Here is a 24010-nt window from a genome sequence, read left to right on the forward strand (position 1 = left end):
GTGTCCTTGTACCTGTATTCCCTGTTCTGTCTATCTTGTCTTGCCTCTCAGCTGACTATACTGCACTCTGTCTTTCTTACCCCTCTCCATCATACCCTGCTATGTAGGACTCACCTCCTCCTACCTGTCTTCCTGCATGGAAACTGGAAACGTCAGCAGCTGTAGATAGAATATTACAGGAAGAAGCATTGTGATGTCATGGGCTAGTGATGTCACAGGCTAGGTGTGATGTCACAGTAACCAGCAGCAAAGCTACAGAGTTACAGCTATCTTACATATTCATTTTCTACATCAATTACAACTGGATATACATGAGTTTCTAGTTTAAAAAAATGAGACTAGTGTAGAAAATGAAATATAAGGCAATACTGTACAGAGTGCCTCAATGTATAGGTAAAGGGAAAAGATAAGTGACAGAAATTTCTAGACTAAATCACCACTTATATTTTATAAGGAAATAAAGCTCTTTATCTAAGAGTCTGAATTAACCATTTTCCGATGTGTGTGTGTGTGTGTATATATATATATATATATATAGAGAGAGAGAGAGAGAGAGCTATACTAACTATACTATCCCATTAAACCAGGAAACTCACGAATTATACCGTTTCTGTGGCTGGCTGACCTCAAGTCTGCATTTCACCTGGTTTAATCAGCCACAGAGCCTGTGTAACCCATGAGCGTAAAAAGAGGAGAACAAATAAGAGTTGTCTTTTTTGTGGCGCACTAGAAATGTATTGTTCAATATCAGCGTATACAGGCCCTCATTCCGAGTTGTTCGCTCGCTAGCTGCTTTTAGCAGCCATGCAAACGCTAAGCCGCCGCCCTCTGGGAGTGTATCTTAGCTTAGCAGAAGTGCGAACGAAAGGATCGCACAGCGGCTACAAAATAATTTTGTGCAGCTTCGGAGTAGCTCCAGACCTACTCCTAGCTTGCGATCACTGCAGACTATTTAGTTCCTGTTTTGACGTCACGAACACTCCCTGCGTTCGGCCAGCCACGCCTACGTTTCACCAGCCACGCCTGCGTTTTTATCCGGCACGCCTGCATTTTTTCACTCACTCCCTGAAAACGGTCAGTTGACACCCAGAAACACCCACTTCCTGTCAATCACTCTGCGGTCAGCAGTGCAACTGAAAAGCCTCGCTAGACCTTGTGTGAAACTACATCATTCGTTGTAAGAGTACGACACGCATGCGCATTGTGCCGCATACGCATGCGCAGAACTGCCGGTTATTTGCCTGATCGCTGTACTGCGAACGAAAGCAGCTAGCGATCAACCTGGAATGAGGGACATAAAACTGTAAGGTGGGCCCGCATGGTGACATTCACAGGGAATAGGTAATGACATGCACTCGACTTGTTCACTCTCGCTGGACGTGTTGGAAAGAGGTTGAGTGGACAGTGAGCGTGGCTGTGCCCTGTGGCACCACGTGGCACCATTGTACCGACAGCTGGACTGCTGAGAATGGAACCTGGAGGGTACATAACTTTTTGGTTTTCATTTAATCTCATGACACTCAACCCAAAGCTACTCTTCTGGTTATCCTATCAACTAGGACATAGTTGCCTACCCTCCCGCATTCCGCGGGAGACTCCTGATTGGACGCAAAGTCTCCCGCTGCCCCAGGAAGCTATATAAATCTCCCGGATTCGCCACTGCCCAGGAACTAATTTTGTGACATCAGAACACAAGGGGCGGCCACCGCGGAGTTATGGGTAGCGGTAGCCGGAAGCTATACCCCGGCATCCCGCACTGTGCCTGTACCAGCTCCTCGTTCTCCTCCCCGCATGTGTGCTGCAGCAACAGTGAGAGGAGGCTAGCTGGATCAGACACCCACAGCAGTCGCTTATTGGAGTGATTGTACTGCGGCTGGAGTGACAGTGGGGGCAGCGCAGGGGGATCTGGCACAGCAGCAAAGAGCCCAGCTGTAATGAGGGAGTCAGCAAGACGCACAGAAACCCGACCAGAAAGGAGAAGGGTAAGAGGGGTGTGGTGGCCCGAGTGTGTGATCAGGAACATGGGGAAAGCTATAGGATACCTGGTTGTCTGATTTATTGGGGTGCATGGATAGCTAAGAGCAGGGACTCAGCAGGGCTGCGGACTTCCCTCCTTCTCCTCCTCTCACACCTCATGCTGCTGCTGTCAGTCTCTCTCTGTGTGTCACTTTCAACTCCTCCTCCTGTAGTGCTCCACGGAGTCCTTGGTGATCTCACTGAGCCCGTTTGAAGCCATTTCTCCCTTCAATGCACACACTGCACAGTAGTCAGAGGGAGGCTGGAGCTCTAACTAATAAACACTCAGAGCAGGATTGGGAAGGGGAGCTCATGGGCAGGTTCCCCACCTGTTGCTACCTAACTTGTTCTAGAAACAAATTAACTGTTCTAGAAACAAATTAACAGGGGCAGAGTACACATAAGTACAGCACAGACGCCCTGGAAACTCCCTGGTTATTGGTGTGCAGCTGTCTCTACTCCTCCCTGCTCCTCTCTGTGAGCCTGTGTCCCTGCTCCCTGACTGCAACAGACACTCTCCCTCCTCTCTCTCTCCCTCCCTCCCTCTCTCTCCCCCCCTCCCCCTTCTCTCTCCCTCCCCCCCCCCTCCCCCTTCTCTCTCCCTCTCTCCTCTCCCCCCCCTCCCCCTTCTCTCTCCCTCTCCCCCCTCCTCCCCCGTCTCTCTTCCTCTCTCTCTTTCCTCTCTCTCTCCCCTCTCACTCTCTCCTCCCCCTTCTCTCTCCCTCTCTCTCTTTCCTCTCTCTCCCATCTCACTCTCCCCTCCCCCTTCTCTCTCCCTCTCTCTCTCTTTCCTCTCTCTCTCCCATCTCACTCTCCCCTCCCCCTTCTCTCTCCCTCTCTCTCTTTCCTCTCTCTCTCCCCTCTCACTCTCCCCTCCCCCTTCTCTCTCCCTCTCTCTCTTTCCTCTCTCTCCCCTCTCACTCTCTCCTCCCCCTTCTCTCTCCCTCTCTCTCTTTCCTCTCTCTCTCCCATCTCACTCTCCCCTCCCTCTTCTCTCTCCCTCTCTCTCTCTTTCCTCTCTCTCTCCCCTCTCACTCTCCCCTCCCCCTTCTCTCTACCTCTCTCTCTCTTTCCTCTCTCTCTCCCATCTCACTCTCCCCTCCCCCTTCTCTCTCCCTCTCTCTCTTTCCTCTCTCTCTCCCCTCTCACTCTCCCCTCCCCCTTCTCTCTCCCTCTCTCTCTTTCCTCTCTCTCTCTCCCATCTCACTCTCCCCTCCCCATTCTCTCTCCCTCTCTCTCTTTCCTCTCTCTCTCCCATCTCACTCTCCCCTCCCCCTTCTCTCTCCCTCTCTCTTTCCTCTCTCTCCCCTCTCACTCTCCCCTCCCCCTTCTCTCTCCCTCTCTCTCTTTCCTCTCTCCCATCTCACTCCCCCCTCCCCCTTCTCTCTCCCTCTCTTCTCTCTCTCTCTTTCCTCTCTCTCTCATTCTCCCCCTCCTCTCTCTCTTCCTCTCTCTGTCCATCCCCATCTCACGCTCTCTCTCACACACACAAGTATAGGAAGACAGAGAGGCAGAAGAATGATCTTTGGAATGTTTAGTGCCACAAGAAGAAAGATAAATGCTGGGCTCTGGACCTCTTGTTAAGAAACAGTTAAAATCAAATTAATAATATTTTTTTACTGTGTATGCGGTCTTATACAAAAAGGATTGCACTGGGAAGGTGAGAGGCTGTCAGAGAAGACAGAATGCAGCCTAATCAAATCACATTTAACAAAATGACCCTTTGAAGATATTTTTGTGTCCCTTTGGTTGGAATCAGCAGGTTATCCCACTGCACAGGATTCCGCCGCTCAAATTTCAACAAAGGGATCCAAAAGATTAGAATACCGACAGGGGTGAGTAGGGGGTGTTCTTCCCTCTCCCCACCCCCCTAACCCTAACCCTCCCTACAGCCTAACCCTAACCTCCCCCTTAGTGCATAACCACCCCCCAGAGGTACCTAAACCTAACCTAACCTGGCATCTTGACTTTTACAATGCGGACAGGGGATGGGGTAATTAACTTACCCGTACCCTAACCTGTCTGAGGTGGCGGCTAGGGTAAGGCCAGAGCCGGATTAAAGGGGGTGCCCAGGGGACACATTACCCCAGGCCCCCCTTATATTGGGGCCCCCCTGTCTGCCATCAAGCACTGGACATTTACACTGATTTATTTATTTATACATATATAACGTTCTGCCATTGGTGGCAGTGGCGCAGAACTACCCCTCCCGCGTGGACCAAATTTGTTTTCAAGAGATGGAGACAGCCCTGTCTCCATCTCTGCACCGGGCGGGCACACCTGCAGTCACTGACTATCAGAGCGGCCAGCATGGACGGCTGCTCCTCACAGAGAGCTCTGATCAGCAGAGCTATCTGCAGCACTGGATACATTTGCAGACAGCAGAGGGAGCTACTGAGTATGTGCAGCAGCAGCTCCGCTCACATGGACTCGGGCAGTGACAATCTCCTCTCTTGGTTAGTGTCGTGTATGTATGCTGTGTGTGTGTTGTGTATGTACAGTATGTATGTTGTGTGCATGTATGCTGTGTGTGTGTCTATAGGTTTGCTGTGTGTGTGTGTGTGTGTGTGTGTGTGTGTGTGTGTGTGTGTGTGTGTGTGTGTGTGTACAGTATATATGTTGTGTGTATGTATGGTGTGTGTGTGTAAGTATGCTGTACAGTGTATGTGTGGTAACAGTTTTCTTTTTGGAGCTATTGTAACCAGCAGCTTGTGTGCCCTTAGACACTTGCAGAGGGTACCCCCACATCATACTAACACCACCTACCGTGTGACAGGTTTGGGGTGGCCTTGTACCTTGCAGACCAGCTTCAACATTTGATTCTCTGAGTCCAGCTGAGTACCACAATGTGATATTGTTTTGTTTTGCTACTTTGGACTCATTGGCTTTCTATTTTTCTGTTCAATAATATGTACTATAACAGCATTCATATATATATATATATATAGTGTATGGAATCCCCCCCTTCCCCCCATATATATATATATATATATATATATATATATACTACAATTAGCCCTTAGGGGGCCCCCTTGTCTTAAGTACCCCGGGCCCCGTGGAGCCTTAATCCGGCCCTGGGTAGGGCTAAATTAGTGGGGGTGGCGGCTACAGCAAAGTAGAGATGAGCGGGTTCGGTTTCTTTGAATCCGAACCCGCACGAACTTCACTTTTTTTTCCACGGGTCCGAGCGACTCGGATCTTCCCGCCTTGCTCGGTTAACCCGAGCGCGCCCGAACGTCATCATGACGCTGTCGGATTCTCGCGAGGCTCGGATTCTATCGCGAGACTCGGATTCTATATAAGGAGCCGCGCGTCGCCGCCATTTTCACTCGTGCATTGAGATTGATAGGGAGAGGACGTGTCTGGCGTCCTCTCCATTAGAATAGAGATAGATAGATTAGATAGAGAGAGATTGTGCAGAGTCGCAGACAGAGTTAGTTTACCACAGTCAGTGACCAGTGCAGTTGCTAGTTAACTTTTATTTAATATAATATATCCGTTCACTTCTCTCTGCTATATCCGTTCTCTGCCTGAAAAAAAAAACGATACACAGCACAGTCAGTCACACAGTGTGACTCAGTCTGTGTGCACTCAGCTCAGCCCAGTGTGCTGCACAGTCATCAATGTATAAATTAAAAGCTTATAATTAATTGTGGGGGAGACTGGGGAGCACTGCAGGTTGTTAGCAGGAGCCAGGAGTACAATTATATTAATTAACAGTGCACACTTTTGCTGCAGGAGTGGTGACCAGTGCCTGACCACCAGTATAGTATTGTTGTATACTACTAATATCTCTTTAAATATCAACCAGTCTATATTAGCAGCAGACACAGTACAGTGCGGTAGTTCACGGCTGTGGCTACCTCTGTGTTGGCACACGGCAGGCAGTCCGTCCGACCAGAATTGTATTATTTATTATTATATACCTACCACCTAACCGTGGTTTTTTTTTCATTCTTTATACCGTCATAGTGTCATCCTAATTGTTACGAGTATACTACTATCTCTTTATCAACCAGTGTACAGTGCGGTAGTTCACGGCTGTGGCTACCTCTGTGTCGGCACACGGCAGGCAGTCCGTCCGACCAGAATTGTATTATTTATTATTATATACCTACCACCTAACCGTGGTTTTTTTTTCATTCTTTATACCGTCATAGTGTCATCCTAATTGTTACGAGTATACTACTATCTCTTTATCAACCAGTGTACAGTGCGGTAGTTCACGGCTGTGGCTACCTCTGTGTCGGCACACGGCAGGCAGTCCGTCCGACCAGAATTGTATTATTTATTATTATATACCTACCACCTAACCGTGGTTTTTTTTTCATTCTTTATACCGTCATAGTGTCATCCTAATTGTTACGAGTATACTACTATCTCTTTATCAACCAGTGTACAGTGCGGTAGTTCACGGCTGTGGCTACCTCTGTGTCGGCACACGGCAGGCAGTCCGTCCGACCAGAATTGTATTATTTATTATTATATACCTACCACCTAACCGTGGTTTTTTTTTCATTCTTTATACCGTCATAGTGTCATCCTAATTGTTACGAGTATACTACTATCTCTTTATCAACCAGTGTACAGTGCGGTAGTTCACGGCTGTGGCTACCTCTGTGTCGGCACACGGCAGGCAGTCCGTCCGACCAGAATTGTATTATTTATTATTATATACCTACCACCTAACCGTGGTTTTTTTTTCATTCTTTATACCGTCATAGTGTCATCCTAATTGTTACGAGTATACTACTATCTCTTTATCAACCAGTGTACAGTGCGGTAGTTCACGGCTGTGGCTACCTCTGTGTCGGCACACGGCAGGCAGTCCGTCCGACCAGAATTGTATTATTTATTATTATATACCTACCACCTAACCGTGGTTTTTTTTTCATTCTTTATACCGTCATAGTGTCATCCTAATTGTTACGAGTATACTACTATCTCTTTATCAACCAGTGTACAGTGCGGTAGTTCACGGCTGTGGCTACCTCTGTGTCGGCAGTCGGCAGGCAGTCCGTCCATCCATAATTGTATTATTATTATAATATATACCACCTAACCGTGGTTTTTTTTTCATTCTTTATACCGTCGTCATAGTGTCATACTAGTTGTTACGAGTATACTACTATCTCTTTATCAACCAGTGTACAGTGCGGTAGTTCACGGCTGTGGCTACCTCTGTGTCGGCAGTCGGCAGGCAGTCCGTCCATCCATAATTGTATTATTATTATAATATATACCACCTAACCGTGGTTTTTTTTGCATTCTTTATACCGTCGTCATAGTGTCATACTAGTTGTTACGAGTATACTACTATCTCTTTATCAACCAGTGTACAGTGCGGTAGTTCACGGCTGTGGCTACCTCTGTGTCGGCAGTCGGCAGGCAGTCCGTCCATCCATAATTGTATTATTATTATAATATATACCACCTAACCGTGGTTTTTTTTCCATTCTTTATACCGTCGTCATAGTGTCATACTAGTTGTTACGAGTATACTACTATCTCTTTATCAACCAGTGTACAGTGCGGTAGTTCACGGCTGTGGCTACCTCTGTGTCGGCAGTCGGCAGGCAGTCCGTCCATCCATAATTGTATTATTATTATAATATATACCACCTAACCGTGGTTTTTTTATACCACCTAACCGTGGCAGTCCGTCCATAATTGTATACTAGTAAACTATCCAATCCATCCATCTCCATTGTTTACCTGAGGTGCCTTTTAGTTCTGCCTATAAAATATGGAGAACAAAAAAGTTGAGGTTCCAAAATTAGGGAAAGATCAAGATCCACTTCCACCTCGTGCTGAAGCTGCTGCCACTAGTCATGGCCGAGACGATGAAATGCCAGCAACGTCGTCTGCCAAGGCCGATGCCCAATGTCATAGTACAGAGCATGTCAAATCCAAAACACCAAATATCAGAAAAAAAAGGACTCCAAAACCTAAAATAAAATTGTCGGAGGAGAAGCGTAAACTTGCCAATATGCCATTTACCACACGGAGTGGCAAGGAACGGCTGAGGCCCTGGCCTATGTTCATGGCTAGTGGTTCAGCTTCACATGAGGATGGAAGCACTCAGCCTCTCGCTAGAAAACTGAAAAGACTCAAGCTGGCAAAAGCACCGCAAAGAACTGTGCGTTCTTTGAAATCCCAAATCCACAAGGAGAGTCCAATTGTGTCGTTTGCGATGCCTGACCTTCCCAACACTGGACGTGAAGAGCATGCGCCTTCCACTATTTGCATGCCCCCTGCAAGTGCTGGAAGGAGCACCCGCAGTCCAGTTCCTGATAGTCAGATTGAAGATGTCAGTGTTGAAGTACACCAGGATGAGGAGGATATGGGTGTTGCTGGCGCTGGGGAGGAAATTGACCAGGAGGATTCTGATGGTGAGGTGGTTTGTTTAAGTCAGGCACCCGGGGAGACACCTGTTGTCCGTGGGAGGAATATGGCCGTTGACATGCCAGGTGAAAATACCAAAAAAATCAGCTCTTCGGTGTGGAGGTATTTCACCAGAAATGCGGACAACAGGTGTCAAGCCGTGTGTTCCCTTTGTCAAGCTGTAATAAGTCGGGGTAAGGACGTTAACCACCTCGGAACATCCTCCCTTATACGTCACCTGCAGCGCATTCATAATAAGTCAGTGACAAGTTCAAAAACTTTGGGTGACAGCGGAAGCAGTCCACTGACCAGTAAATCCCTTCCTCTTGTAACCAAGCTCACGCAAACCACCCCACCAACTCCCTCAGTGTCAATTTCCTCCTTCCCCAGGAATGCCAATAGTCCTGCAGGCCATGTCACTGGCAAGTCTGACGAGTCCTTTCCTGCCTGGGATTCCTCCGATGCATCCTTGCGTGTAACGCCTACTGCTGCTGGCGCTGCTGTTGTTGCCGCTGGGAGTCGATGGTCATCCCAGAGGGGAAGTCGTAAGCCCACTTGTACTACTTCCAGTAAGCAATTGACTGTTCAACAGTCCTTTGCGAGGAAGATGAAATATCACAGCAGTCATCCTACTGCAAAGCGGATAACTGAGTCCTTGACAACTATGTTGGTGTTAGACGTGCGTCCGGTATCCGCCGTTAGTTCACAGGGAACTAGACAATTTATTGAGGCAGTGTGCCCCCGTTACCAAATACCATCTAGGTTCCACTTCTCTAGGCAGGCGATACCGAGAATGTACACGGACGTCAGAAAAAGACTCACCAGTGTCCTAAAAAATGCAGTTGTACCCAATGTCCACTTAACCACGGACATGTGGACAAGTGGAGCAGGGCAGGGTCAGGACTATATGACTGTGACAGCCCACTGGGTAGATGTATGGACTCCCGCCGCAAGAACAGCAGCGGCGGCACCAGTAGCAGCATCTCGCAAACGCCAACTCTTTCCTAGGCAGGCTACGCTTTGTATCACCGCTTTCCAGAATACGCACACAGCTGAAAACCTCTTACGGCAACTGAGGAAGATCATCGCGGAATGGCTTACCCCAATTGGACTCTCCTGTGGATTTGTGGCATCGGACAACGCCAGCAATATTGTGTGTGCATTAAATATGGGCAAATTCCAGCACGTCCCATGTTTTGCACATACCTTGAATTTGGTGGTGCAGAATTTTTTTAAAAACGACAGGGGCGTGCAAGAGATGCTGTCGGTGGCCAGAAAAATTGCGGGACACTTTCGGCGTACAGGCACCACGTACAGAAGACTGGAGCACCACCAAAAACTACTGAACCTGCCCTGCCATCATCTGAAGCAAGAAGTGGTAACGAGGTGGAATTCAACCCTCTATATGCTTCAGAGGTTGGAGGAGCAGCAAAAGGCCATTCAAGCCTATACAATTGAGCACGATATAGGAGATGGAATGCACCTGTCTCAAGTGCAGTGGAGAATGATTTCAACGTTGTGCAAGGTTCTGATGCCCTTTGAACTTGCCACACGTGAAGTCAGTTCAGACACTGCCAGCCTGAGTCAGGTCATTCCCCTCATCAGGCTTTTGCAGAAGAAGCTGGAGGCATTGAAGAAGGAGCTAACACGGAGCGATTCCGCTAGGCATGTGGGACTTGTGGATGCAGCCCTTAATTCGCTTAACAAGGATTCACGGGTGGTCAATCTGTTGAAATCAGAGCACTACATTTTGGCCACCGTGCTCGATCCTAGATTTAAAGCCTACCTTGGATCTCTCTTTCCGGCAGACACAGGTCTGCTGGGGTTGAAAGACCTGCTGGTGACAAAATTGTCAAGTCAAGCGGAACGCGACCTGTCAACATCTCCTCCTTCACATTCTCCCGCAACTGGGGGTGCGAGGAAAAGGCTCAGAATTCCGAGCCCACCCGCTGGCGGTGATGCAGGGCAGTCTGGAGCGACTGCTGATGCTGACATCTGGTCCGGACTGAAGGACCTGACAACGATTACGGACATGTCGTCTACTGTCACTGCATATGATTCTCTCAACATTGATAGAATGGTGGAGGATTATATGAGTGACCGCATCCAAGTAGGCACGTCACACAGTCCGTACTTATACTGGCAGGAAAAAGAGGCAATTTGGAGGCCCTTGCACAAACTGGCTTTATTCTACCTAAGTTGCCCTCCCACAAGTGTGTACTCCGAAAGAGTGTTTAGTGCCGCCGCTCACCTTGTCAGCAATCGGCGTACGAGGTTACATCCAGAAAATGTGGAGAAGATGATGTTCATTAAAATGAATTATAATCAATTCCTCCGCGGAGACATTGACCAGCAGCAATTGCCTCCACAAAGTACACAGGGAGCTGAGATGGTGGATTCCAGTGGGGACGAATTGATAATCTGTGAGGAGGGGGATGTACACGGTGATATATCGGAGGGTGAAGATGAGGTGGACATCTTGCCTCTGTAGAGCCAGTTTGTGCAAGGAGAGATTAATTGCTTCTTTTTTGGGGGGGGGTCCAAACCAACCCGTCATATCAGTCACAGTCGTGTGGCAGACCCTGTCACTGAAATGATGGGTTGGTTAAAGTGTGCATGTCCTGTTTTGTTTATACAACATAAGGGTGGGTGGGAGGGCCCAAGGATAATTCCATCTTGCACCTCTTTTTTCTTTTCTTTTTCTTTGCATCATGTGCTGATTGGGGAGGGTTTTTTGGAAGGGACATCCTGCGTGACACTGCAGTGCCACTCCTAGATGGGCCCGGTGTTTGTGTCGGCCACTAGGGTCGCTAATCTTACTCACACAGCTACCTCATTGCGCCTCTTTTTTTCTTTGCGTCATGTGCTGTTTGGGGAGGGTTTTTTGGAAGGGACATCCTGCGTGACACTGCAGTGCCACTCCTAGATGTGCCCGGTGTTTGTGTCGGCCACTAGGGTCGCTAATCTTACTCACACAGTCAGCTACCTCATTGCGCCTCTTTTTTTCTTTGCGTCATGTGCTGTTTGGGGAGGGTTTTTTGGAAGGGCCATCCTGCGTGACACTGCAGTGCCACTCCTAGATGGGCCCGGTGTTTGTGTCGGCCACTAGGGTCGCTAATCTTACTCACACAGCTACCTCATTGCGCCTCTTTTTTTCTTTGCGTCATGTGCTGTTTGGGGAGGGTTTTTTGGAAGGGCCATCCTGCGTGACACTGCAGTGCCACTCCTAGATGGGCCCGGTGTTTGTGTCGGCCACTAGGGTCGCTAATCTTACTCACACAGCTACCTCATTGCGCCTCTTTTTTTCTTTGCGTCATGTGCTGTTTGGGGAGGGTTTTTTGGAAGGGACATCCTGCGTGACACTGCAGTGCCACTCCTAGATGGGCCCGGTGTTTGTGTCGGCCACTAGGGTCGCTTATCTTACTCACACAGCGACCTCGGTGCAAATTTTAGGACTAAAAATAATATTGTGAGGTGTGATGTGTTCAGAATAGGCTGAAAATGAGTGTAAATTATGTTTTTTGAGGTTAATAATACTTTGGGATCAAAATTACCCCCAAATTCTATGATTTAAGCTGTTTTTTAGGGTTTTTTGAAAAAAACACCCGAATCCAAAACACACCCGAATCCGACAAAAATAATTCGGTGAGGTTTTGCCAAAACGCGTTCGAACCCAAAACACGGCCGCGGAACCGAACCCAAAACCAAAACACAAAACCCGAAAAATTTCAGGCGCTCATCTCTACAGCAAAGTCGCATCGGTTGGCAGCTAGGGCTAAGACTCTGAGGGGTGGCGTCTATGGATAACCCCCCTTCTAGTCCGTAACCCCCCCCCCCCCCAGGCCCTAACCATCCCCCCAATACTTACCTTCGGGACGTCAGCAGTCAATGTTTCCAGCGCCAGGATTCTGAGTGATGATCCAGAACAGTGGGATGCTGACCGCATCACATCAGACACATAGCTGCTTCCACTGGGTCCATGTTCATGCAGAGACACTGTATCTGCCATAGGTGGACACTATGGTGTGCTGCTGTTGGACTGTCTAGAACCACCAGGCGAGGTGACAGCATGCAAGGGCTCAGAAAGTGGGCATCTCAGGGCTTGAACAATGAGGCAAACACTAGTACACAAAGAGAATGCTGAAACTAGCATTTGCATATTATCACTCCTTCAATTCCAGCAACAGGTGGCAGAGGGAATGTAGCAACGTCCACCTTTGTATCAAGAACAGAGAGTTACTGAGCTCTGCCACAGCTATTTCCGGATAAAGCACAGGTTGTCTGATGTGAATTAGACCCCCCCCCCCCCCCCCCCCTCTCTCGCAGCATGCTGCACTTAGTACTTTAGCTATCATCTGCCACTGCTGGACACACCACTTAGTGGTGAGAAACATGCCAATAGGTAGACATAGACACACCCTTTGGGCGGAGCTTGGCACACCCTCTTAGCGGCTTGACGCACTCTACTACTGGCTAAAATCTCCCTGAAACTAGTTTTCAAAAGTAGGCAAGTATGGGCTAGGACAACAATGAAGGTGACTCCATAACATTTCTTCCATTGTTTTTCCATGTCACAGAAACATTGCATGTGTGTTACAGGTGACCATCCTAATCATCTCCACTTCACAGTAATGTCATTGTTAGTGATACATTATTTGGATCAAGCATCAAAAGGAAACTTAGGTATAAGAGTCTGGCAGGCATATCACTTATTGCATGACGACCTTGTGCCTGCGCTGTACTCAGGGCCGGTTCTGGGGCTTTGCGTGCCCCGGGTGGCAATGGGGGGCGTGTGCTTCGTACAGGGGGCGTGGTCATTTACACCCCCTGTACAGACTACTGTAGCGCTCTGAAATGTGCCCCCCGCTGCCGCTGGCCGCTGTGAAGTCCTTTGTGGAGAGGTCCTTTAATGTGCGGTGCGCGATGACGTCATCGCGCACTGCACAGCAAAGGTCCTCTCCACGAAGGGAAACTAGATGCGTAGTGTCTAGTTCCCTTCGTGGAGAGGACCTTTGCTGTGTGGTGCGCGATGACGTCGTCGCGCACCGCACGGTAAAGGACCTCTCCACGAAGGGAAACTCTAGTTTCCCTTCACAGCGGCCAGCGGCAGCGGGGGGCAGCGGGGGGCACAGCAGCAGCGGATCTTGCCCTGGTGCGGCGCCCTCCGGAAGGCGGCGCCGCGGCCAAAAGTCCAGCTTGCCTGTGGCAAGATCCGCTACTGGCTGTACTGTATGTAGACGGAGCATTTGGTTTTGCTAATGACTTACATAGACTCCATAAAAGGACATGCCGACATAGCATATTGTTGAATGTTAACATGTACAATCTTAAACTCTATCTATAAACATTCTGTTGTGAGACTTCCAATATGCTCAGAATATTGCTACTGTTACAGATGATTTAGTATATACTAGCTGGAGTACCCGGCGTTGCCCCGGATTTTAAGAATGTCTGTTTACAAAAATAAATGGAAATATTAAACACACAGTATAAATAACATTGTAGATAGCTGAATACCCATGCTTTGGTACGGGATGAGGATGGTAAATTAGAATGATAGTTTGTTAATTTACATTGATTGGAGATCTAGTACATACCCTCCAACATTTTATTTTACACATAAAAAGCGGTTCAATGGAAGTTTGGAGAGCCAAAAATCAGTACAGATCATAAAAAAAGGTACTGTACCTGCCAAAAAGGTACAGTTGGAAGGTATGCTAGTATATAGGAATATCTTGTTTCCCTGATGTACTTTGTGTAGTGGCCGCACCCCTTTTTAATCCCCCAAGGGACCCTGCTCTTCCCACTATACAGCTCTCAGTCTGTGACTTCCTGCTGCCTCCATTCCCCTCCTCACATCATGTCACTGGCCCTGTCACATGCAGCCCTGTCATCACTGAGATATCATGCATGTCCTGATATAGTGTGTGCTGCTGGCCCACCCCTAGGGGTACCAGTGGTGTGTTACCCTCACAGTGTTTGTTCCCAGAGTGTAAGCATATGTGTAGCAAGTTTGGTGTAAATTGCTCAAGGCATTCCAGAGTTATGCTGATTGCTGAAAAACTCTGTGCTGCTGCCTCACCCCTAGGGGTGCTAGTGTTTGTTCCCAGCTTGCAAGTCATATGTGAACCAAGTTTGTTGTAAATTGGTCCAGGCATTCGGGAATTATGCTGTCTCCTGACATACTCTGTGCTGCTGTCCCACCCCTAGGGGTGTCTAACCCCCACAGCGTTTGTTTGCAGATTGTAAGTCAGATGTGTACCAAGTTTGGTGTAAATTGCTCCAGGCTTTCCACAGTTATGCTGTCTACTGACATACTCTGTGCTGCTGTCCCACCCTAAGGGGTGCTAGGGGTGTCTGACCCACACAGTGTTTGTTTCCACAGTGAAAGTCATGTGTACCAAGTTTGTTGTAAATTGCTGCAGGCAAGTTATGCTGTCTGCTGAAATACTCAGTGCTGCTGCCTCACCCCTAGGGGTGCTAGGGGTGTCTTCCTCCCACAGTGTTTGTTCCCAGATTGTAAGGCATATGTGTACCAAGTTTTGAGTACATTGGCCCTCATTCCGAGTTGTTCGCTCGTTATTTTCCTTCGCATCGGTGCGATTTTCCGCTAACTGCGCATGCGCAATGTTCGTACTGCGGCTGCGCCAAGTAAATTTGCTAAGAAGTTTGGTATTTTACTCACGGCATTACGAGGTTTTTTCTTCGTTCTGCTGATCGTAGTGTGATTGACAGGAAGTGGGTGTTTCTGGGCGGAAACTGGCCGTTTTATGGGTGTGTGTGAAAAAACGCTGCCGTTTCTGGTAGAGATGAGCGGGTTCGGTTTCTCGGAAACCGAACCCCCCCGAACTTCACGCTTTTTACACGGGTCCGAGGCAGACTCGGATCTTCCCGCCTTGCTCGGTTAACCCGAGCGCGCCCGAACGTCATCATCCCGCTGTCGGATTCTCGCGAGGCTCGTATTCTATCGCGAGACTCGGATTCTATATAAGGAGCCGCGCGTCGCCGCCATTTTCACACGTGCATTGAGATTGATAGGGAGAGGACGTGGCTGGCGTCCTCTCCGTTTAGAGTAGACTAGAGAGTAGTAGAGAGTAGAGACACTTGATTTACTAATTTTGGGGAGCATATTAGGACGGAGTACTACTTGCTGATAGTGTGACCAGTGACCACCAGTTTAATTAATCCGTTCTCTGCCTGAAAAAAAACGATACACAGTGTGACACAGTCACATACCATATCTGTGCTCAGCCTCAGTGTGCCCTCAGTGTGCTGCATCATCTATGTAATACTGTATATCTGACTGTGCTGAGTGCTCACTGCTCACACAGCTTAATTGTGGGGGAGACTGGGGAGCAGTTATAGCAGGAGTACATATTTTAACAGTGCACACTTTTGCTGCCAGAGTGCCACTGCCAGTGCCAGTGTGACTGACCAGTGACCACTGACCACCAGTATATTGTGATTGTCTGCCTGAAAAAGTTAAACACTCGTCGTGTGGTGTTTTTATTCTATAAACGCATTCTGCTGACAGTGTCCAGCAGGTCCGTCATTATATAATATATACCTGTCCGGCTGCAGTAGTGATATATATATATATTTTTTATATCATTATCATCCAGTCTATATTAGCAGCAGACGCAGTACGGTAGTCCACGGCTGTAGCTACCTCTGTGTCGGCAGTCGCTCGTCCATCCATAATTGTATACCACCTACCCGTGGTGTTTTTTTTTTTTCTATCTTCTTGATACTAGTAGCTTACTTTAGGAGTCTGCAGTGCTGAGCTGACAGTGTCCAGCAGGTCCGTCATTATATAATATATACCTGTCCGGCTGCAGTAGTGATATATATATATATATTTTTTATATTATTATCATCCAGTCTATATTAGCAGCAGACGCAGTACGGTAGTCCACGGCTGTAGCTACCTCTGTGTCGGCAGTCGCTAGTCCATCCATAATTGTATACCACCTACCTGTGGTGTTTTTTTTTCTTTCTATCTTCTTGATACTACTAGTAGCTTACTTTAGGAGTCTGCAGTGCTGAGCTGACAGTGTCCAGCAGGTCCGTCATTATATAATATATACCTGTCCTGCTGCAGTAGTGATATATATATATATATTTTTATATCATTATCATCCAGTCTATATTAGCAGCAGACGCAGTACGGTAGTCCACGGCTGTAGCTACCTCTGTGTCGGCAGTCGCTCGTCCATCCATAATTGTATACCACCTACCTGTGGTGTTTTTTTTTTTTCTATCTTCTTGATACTAGTAGCTTACTTTAGGAGTCTGCAGTGCTGAGCTGACAGTGTCCAGCAGGTCCGTCATTATATAATATATACCTGTCCGGCTGCAGTAGTGATATATATATATATATATTTTATATCATTATCATCCAGTCTATATTAGCAGCAGATGCAGTACGGTAGTCCACGGCTGTAGCTACCTCTGTGTCGGCAGTCGCTCGTCCATCCATAATTGTATACCACCTACCCGTGGTGTTTTTTTTTTTTTCTATCTTCTTGATACTAGTAGCTTACTTTAGGAGTCTGCAGTGCTGAGCTGACAGTGTCCAGCAGGTCCGTCATTATATAATATATACCTGTCCTGCTGCAGTAGTGATATATATATATATTTTTTATATCATTATCATCCAGTCTATATTAGCAGCAGACGCAGTACGGTAGTCCACGGCTGTAGCTACCTCTGTGTCGGCAGTCGCTAGTCCATCCATAATTGTATACCACCTACCTGTGGTGTTTTTTTTTCTTTTCTATCTTCTTGATACTACTAGTAGCTTACTTTAGGAGTCTGCAGTGCTGAGCTGACAGTGTCCAGCAGGTCCGTCATTATATAATATATACCTGTCCGGCTGCAGTAGTGATATATATATATATTTTTTATATCATTATCATCCAGTCTATATTAGCAGCAGACGCAGTACGGTAGTCCACGGCTGTAGCTACCTCTGTGTCGGCAGTCGCTCGTCCATCCATAATTGTATACCACCTACCTGTGGTGTTGTTGTTTTTTTCTATCTTCTTGATACTAGTAGCTTACTTTAGGAGTCTGCAGTGCTGAGCTGACAGTGTCCAGCAGGTCCGTCATTATATAATATATACCTGTCCGGCTGCAGTAGTGATATATATATATATATATATATATATTTTATATCATTATCATCCAGTCTATATTAGCAGCAGACGCAGTACGGTAGTCCACGGCTGTAGCTACCTCTGTGTTGGCAAACGCTAGTCCATCCATAATTGTATACCACCTACCTGTGGTGTTTTGTTTTTTTTCTATCTTCTTGATACTAGTAGCTTACTTTAGGAGTCTGCAGTGCTGAGCTGACAGTGTCCAGCAGGTCCGTCATTATATAATATATACCTGTCCGGCTGCAGTAGTGATATATATATATATATTTTATATCATTATCATCCAGTCTATATTAGCAGCAGACGCAGTACGGTAGTCCACGGCTGTAGCTACCTCTGTGTCGGCAGTCGCTCGTCAATCCATAAGTATACTAGTATCCATCCATCTCCATTGTTTACCTGAGGTGCCTTTTAGTTGTGCCTATTAAAATATGGAGAACAAAAATGTTGAGGTTCCAAAAATAGGGAAAGATCAAGATCGACTTCCACCTCGTGCTGAAGCTGCTGCCACTAGTCATGGCCGAGACGATGAAATGCCAGCAACGTCGTTTGCCAAGGCCGATGCCCAATGTCACAGTACAGAGCATGTAAAATCCAAAACACCAAATATCAGTAAAAAAAGGACTCAAAAATCTAAAATAAAATTGTCGGAGGAGAAGCGTAAACTTGCCAATATGCCATTTACCACACGGAGTGGCAAGGAACGGCTGAGGCCCTGGCCTATGTTCATGGCTAGTGGTTCAGCTTCACATGAGGATGGAAGCACTCAGCCTCTCGCTAGAAAAATGAAAAGACTCAAGCTGGCAAAAGCACAGCAAAGGAGAGTCCAATTGTGTCGTTTGCGATGCCTGACCTTCCCAACACTGGACATAAAGAGCATGCGCCTTCCACCATTTGCACGCCCCCTGCAAGTGCTGGAAGGAGCACCCGCAGTCCAGTTCCTGATAGTCAGATTGAAGATGTCAGTGTTGAAGTACACCAGGATGAGGAGGATATGGGTGTTGCTGGCGCTGGGGAGGAAATTGACCAGGAGGATTCTGATGGTGAGGTGGTTTGTTTAAGTCAGGCACCCGGGGAGACACCTGTTGTCCGTGGGAGGAATAGGGCCATTGACATGCCTGGTGAAAATACCCAAAAAATCAGCTCTTCGGTGTGGAAGTATTTCAACAGAAATGCGTACAACATTTGTCAAGCCCTGTGTTGCCTTTGTCAAGCTGTAATAAGTAGGGGTAAGGACGTTAACCACCTCGGAACATCCTCCCTTATACGTCACCTGCAGCGCATTCATCATAAGTCAGTGACAAGTTCAAAAACTTTGGGCGACAGCGGAAGCAGTCCACTGACCAGTAAATCCCTTCCTCTTGTAACCAAGCTCACGCAAACCACCCCACCAACTCCCTCAGTGTCAATTTCCTCCTTCCCCAGGAATGCCAATAGTCCTGCAGGCCATGTCACTGGCAATTATGACGAGTCCTCTCCTGCCTGGGATTCCTCCGATGCATCCTTGCGTGTAACGCCTACTGCTGCTGGCGCTGCTGTTGTTGCTGCTGGGAGTCGATGGTCATCCCAGAAGGGAAGTCGTACTCGTAAGACCACTTTTACTACTTCCACCAAGCAATTGACTGTCCAACAGTCCTTTGCGAGGAAGATGAAATATCACAGCAGTCATCCTGCTGCAAAGCGGATAACTGAGGCCTTGGCATCCTGGGCGGTGAGAAACGTGGTGCCGGTATCCATCATTACTGCAGAGGCAACTAGAGACTTGTTGGAGGTACTGTGTCCCCGGTACCAAATACCATCAAGGTTCCATTTCTCTAGGCAGGCGATACCGAAAATGTACACAGACCTCAGAAAAAGACTCACCAGTGTCCTAAAAAATGCAGTTGTACCCAATGTCCACTTAACCACGGACATGTGGACAAGTGGAGCAGGGAAGGCTCAGGACTATATGACTGTGACAGCCCACTGGGTAGATGTATGGACTCCCGCCGCAAGAACAGCAGCGGCGGCACCAGTAGCAGCATCTCGCAAACGCCAACTCTTTCCTAGGCAGGCTACGCTTTGTATCACCGCTTTCCAGAATACGCACACAGCTAAAAACCTCTTACGGCAACTGAGGAAGATCATAGCAGAATGGCTTACCCCAATTGGACTCTCCTGTGGATTTGTGGCATCGGACAACGCCAGCAATATTGTGTGTGCATTAAATATGGGCAAATTCCAGCACGTCCCATGTTTTGCACATACCTTGAATTTGGTGGTGCAGAATTATTTAAAAAACGAGAGGGGCGTGCAAGAGATGCTGTCGGTGGCCAGAAGAATTGCGGGACACTTTCGGCGTACAGGCACCACGTACAGAAGACTGGAGCACCACCAAAAACGCCTGAACCTGCCCTGCCATCATCTGAAGCAAGAAGTGGTAACGAGGTGGAATTCAACCCTCTATATGCTTCAGAGGTTGGAGGAGCAGCAAAAGGCCATTCAAGCCTATACAACTGAGCACGATATAGGAGGTGGAATGCACCTGTCTCAAGCGCAGTGGAGAATGATTTCAACGTTGTGCAAGGTTCTGCAACCTTTTGAACTTGCCACACGTGAAGTCAGTTCAGACACTGCCAGCCTGAGTCAGGTCATTCCCCTCATCAGGCTTTTGCAGAAGAAGCTGGAGACATTGAAGGAGGAGCTAACACAGAGCGATTCCGCTAGGCATGTGGGACTTGTGGATGGAGCCCTTAATTCGCTTAACAAGGATTCACGGGTGGTCAATCTGTTGAAATCAGAGCACTACATTTTGGCCACCGTGCTCGATCCTAGATTTAAAACCTACCTTGGATCTCTCTTTCCGGCAGACACAAGTCTGCTGGGGTTCTAAGAACTGCTGGTGACAAAATTGTCACGTCAAGCGGAACGCGACCTGTCAACATCTCCTCCTTCACATTCTCCCGCAACTGGGGGTGCGAGGAAAAGGCTCAGAATTCCGAGCCCACCCGCTGGCGGTGATGCAGGGCAGTCTGGAGCGACTGCTGATGCTGACATCTGGTCCGGACTGAAGGACCTGACAACGATTACGGACATGTCGTCTACTGTCACTGCATATGATTCTCTCCCCATTGAAAGAATGGTGGAGGATTATATGAGTGACCGCATCCAAGTAGGCACGTCAGACAGTCCGTACTTATACTGGCAGGAAAAAGAGGCAATTTGGAGGCCCTTGCACAAACTGGCTTTATTCTACCTAAGTTGCCCTCCCACAAGTGTGTACTCCGAAAGAGTGTTTAGTGCCGCCGCTAACCTTGTCAGCAATCGGCGTACGAGGTTACATCCAGAAAATGTGGAGAAGATGATGTTCATTAAAATGAATTATAATCAATTCCTCCGTGGAGACATTGACCAGCAGCAATTGCCTCCACAAAGTACACAGGGAGCTGAGATGGTGGATTCCAGTGGGGACGAATTGATAATCTGTGAGGAGGGGGATGTACACGGTGATATATCGGAGGATGATGATGAGGTGGACATCTTGCCTCTGTAGAGCCAGTTTGTGCAAGGAGAGATTAATTGCTTCTTTTTTGGTGGGGGTCCAAACCAACCCGTCATTTCAGTCACAGTCGTGTGGCAGACCCTGTCACTGAAATGATGGGTTGGTTAAAGTGTGCATGTCCTGTTTATACAACATAAGGGTGGGTGGGAGGGCCCAAGGACAATTCCATCTTGCACCTCTTTTTTCTTTAATTTTTCTTTGCGTCATGTGCTGTTTGGGGGGTGTTTTTTGGAAGGGCCACTCCTAGATGGGCCAGGTGTTTGTGTCGGCCACTAGGGTCGCTTAGCTTACTCACACAGCTACCTCATTGCGCCTCTTTTTTTCTTTGCGTCATGTGCTGTTTGGGGAGTGTTTTTTGGAAGGGCCATCCTGCGTGACACTGCAGTGCCACTCCTAGATGGGCCAGGTGTTTGTGTCGGCCACTTGGGTCGCTTAGCTTAGCCATCCAGCGACCTCGGTGCAAATTTTAGGACTAAAAATAATATTGTGAGGTGTGAGGTGTTCAGAATAGACTGAAAATGAGTGGAAATTATGGTTATTGAGGTTAATAATACTTTGGGATCAAAATGACCCCCAAATTCTATGATTTAAGCTGTTTTTTAGGGTTTTTTGAAAAAAACACCCGAATCCAAAACACACCCTAATCCGACAAAAAAAATTCGGTGAGGTTTTGCCAAAACGCGTTCGAACCCAAAACACGGCCGCGGAACCGAACCCAAAACCAAAACACAAAACCCGAAAAATTTCCGGTGCTCATCACTAGTTTCTGGGAAAAACGCAGGAGTGGCTGGAGAAACGGGGGAGTGTCTGGGCGAACGCTGGGTGTGTTTGTTACGTCAAACCAGGAACGAAACTGACTGAACTGATCGCAGTGGCGGAGTAAGTGTCGAGCTACTCAGAAACTGCTAAGAAATTTCTATTCGCAATTTTGCGAATCTTTCGTTCGCAATTCTGCTATGCTAAGATACACTCCCAGAGGGCGGCGGCTTAGCGTGTGCAATGCTGCTAAAAGCAGCTAGCGAGTGAACAACTCGGAATGAGGGCCATTGCTCCAGCAATTCCGGAGTTATGCTGTTTATTGATATACTCTGTGCTGCTGTCTGCCCCCCTAGGGGTGCTAGGGATTTCTAATTGTTTTAGTTGACTCCGCCGTGTTTTAATACGCTCATATGTAAAATTTCACGATCGTCACTTGTAAACTGTGGATTTGTATAGAAAGACAGAAGGACGGATTTTCGCTTTTATATAGTAGATACACTTAGAGTTTACTTTGATATGTGACTGTCATACTTGGCAACATTTTATAACAAGTTCCAGGGATACTTGGTGGCTGAGCCCAGTGCATGGTGGAATGTCATGTGCGGATCTGTCTAGGAGGACCTTTGTGCACTACAACTCCCATCGTGTCATGTTTACTGGACTTCATTATAATGTGATGATTTGTTTTTAATTCATGTTAATTACTCATGTTCCATACATTTTCATTTATACCACTTAATGTGCACATAACATAGTGTTTCTCATACGTCCTAGAGGATGCTGGGGTCACATCAAGAACCATGGGGTATAGACGGGATCCACAGGAGACATGGGCACTTTAAGACTTTCAAAGGGGTGTGAACTGGCTCCTCCCTCTATGCCCCTCCTCCAGACTCCAGTTTAGAATTTGTGCCCAGGCAGACTGGATGCACACTGAGGAGCTCTACTGAGTTTCTCTGAAAATACTTTATGTTAGGTTTTTTATTTTCAGGGAGCACTGCTGGCAACAGTCTCCCTGCTTCGTGGGACTTAGGGGAGAGAAGTCAGACCTACTTCTATGAGTTTAAAGGCTCTGCTTCTTTGGCTACAGGACACCATTAGCTCCTGAGGGTCAGATCGCTAGGTGCGCCTAGATGCTCGTTCCCAGAGCCCACTGTCACCCCCCTTGCAGAGCCAGAAGACAGGTGAGTAGAAGAAGATCAGAAGACTTCAGTGACGGCTTTGAGGTACCACACAGCGGGCGCGCTGCGCGCCATGCTCCCACACTCAGAGGCACTACAGGGTGCAGGGCGCGGGGGGGGGCCCGGGCAGCATTTTAACCTCAAATCACTACCTGGCAAGAGCGGACTAAGTGCCAGGGCACTGTCCGGACCCCCGCCAGTATAAAAAAAGTTTAAAAAAGAGCGGGTCTGAAGCGCGCCATTACGGGGGCGGGGCTTAGCCCTCACAGCACACAGCCCGGCGCCATTTTCTCTCCATAACGCTGCAGAGATGCTGTTCCTTCCTCACACTGCTGTACAAGTAACAGGGTGCAAAACGGGGGGGGGGGGGAAGGGGACACAGTGATTTTGATGCATTATATATATAATTTGTAAAAGCGCTGCAGGTCTGGGACATTTTCTGTAGTGTTTTCAGACCGGGTTTGGGCGCTGGGGTGTGAGCTGGCAATATCTCCCTCTGTGTCTCTCCGACAGGCTTTACTGTGGGTCTGTCCCCTATAGGCCCAGTGTATCTGTGTGTGGTGGGTGCACGTGTGTCGGCATGTCTGAGGCGGAGTGCTCTTCCCAGGAGGAGGGACACAAACGGCTGTGGGAGTGACCCTGTCGGCACTGCCGACACCTGATTGGGTGAATGTTTTGAGTGCTTTGAATGCAAATGTAGCTCTGATAAATAAAAGACTGGATATATCTGAGTCTCAGAACCAGGCTTGGAAGAAATCCGTAGAGGATGTGTTGTTTCAAGTCCAGACCCCCTCGGGGTCACAAAAACGTTCATTTGCCAAGCTGGCAGACACGGATACCGACACGGACACTGACTCAAGTGAAGACTATAGTGATGCCAGATTAGATCCAAAACTGGCAAAGAGCATTCAGTACATGATTGTGGCTATAAACGATGTTTTACATATCACTGAGGACCCTACTGTTCC

At 47.8% G+C, this 24010-nt stretch overlaps 1 long non-coding RNA gene across 1 annotated transcript in view; it reads right to left on the reverse strand.

The window, feature by feature from the left end:
- The window catches only part of LOC134929043 (uncharacterized), a 77103-nt gene that overhangs the window by 16047 nt on the left and 37046 nt on the right, over positions 1 to 24010 (reverse strand). The window lies entirely within an intron of this gene.

Source organism: Pseudophryne corroboree, chromosome 5 (genome assembly GCF_028390025.1).
Source record: "Pseudophryne corroboree isolate aPseCor3 chromosome 5, aPseCor3.hap2, whole genome shotgun sequence".
NCBI lineage: Eukaryota > Metazoa > Chordata > Amphibia > Anura > Myobatrachidae > Pseudophryne > Pseudophryne corroboree.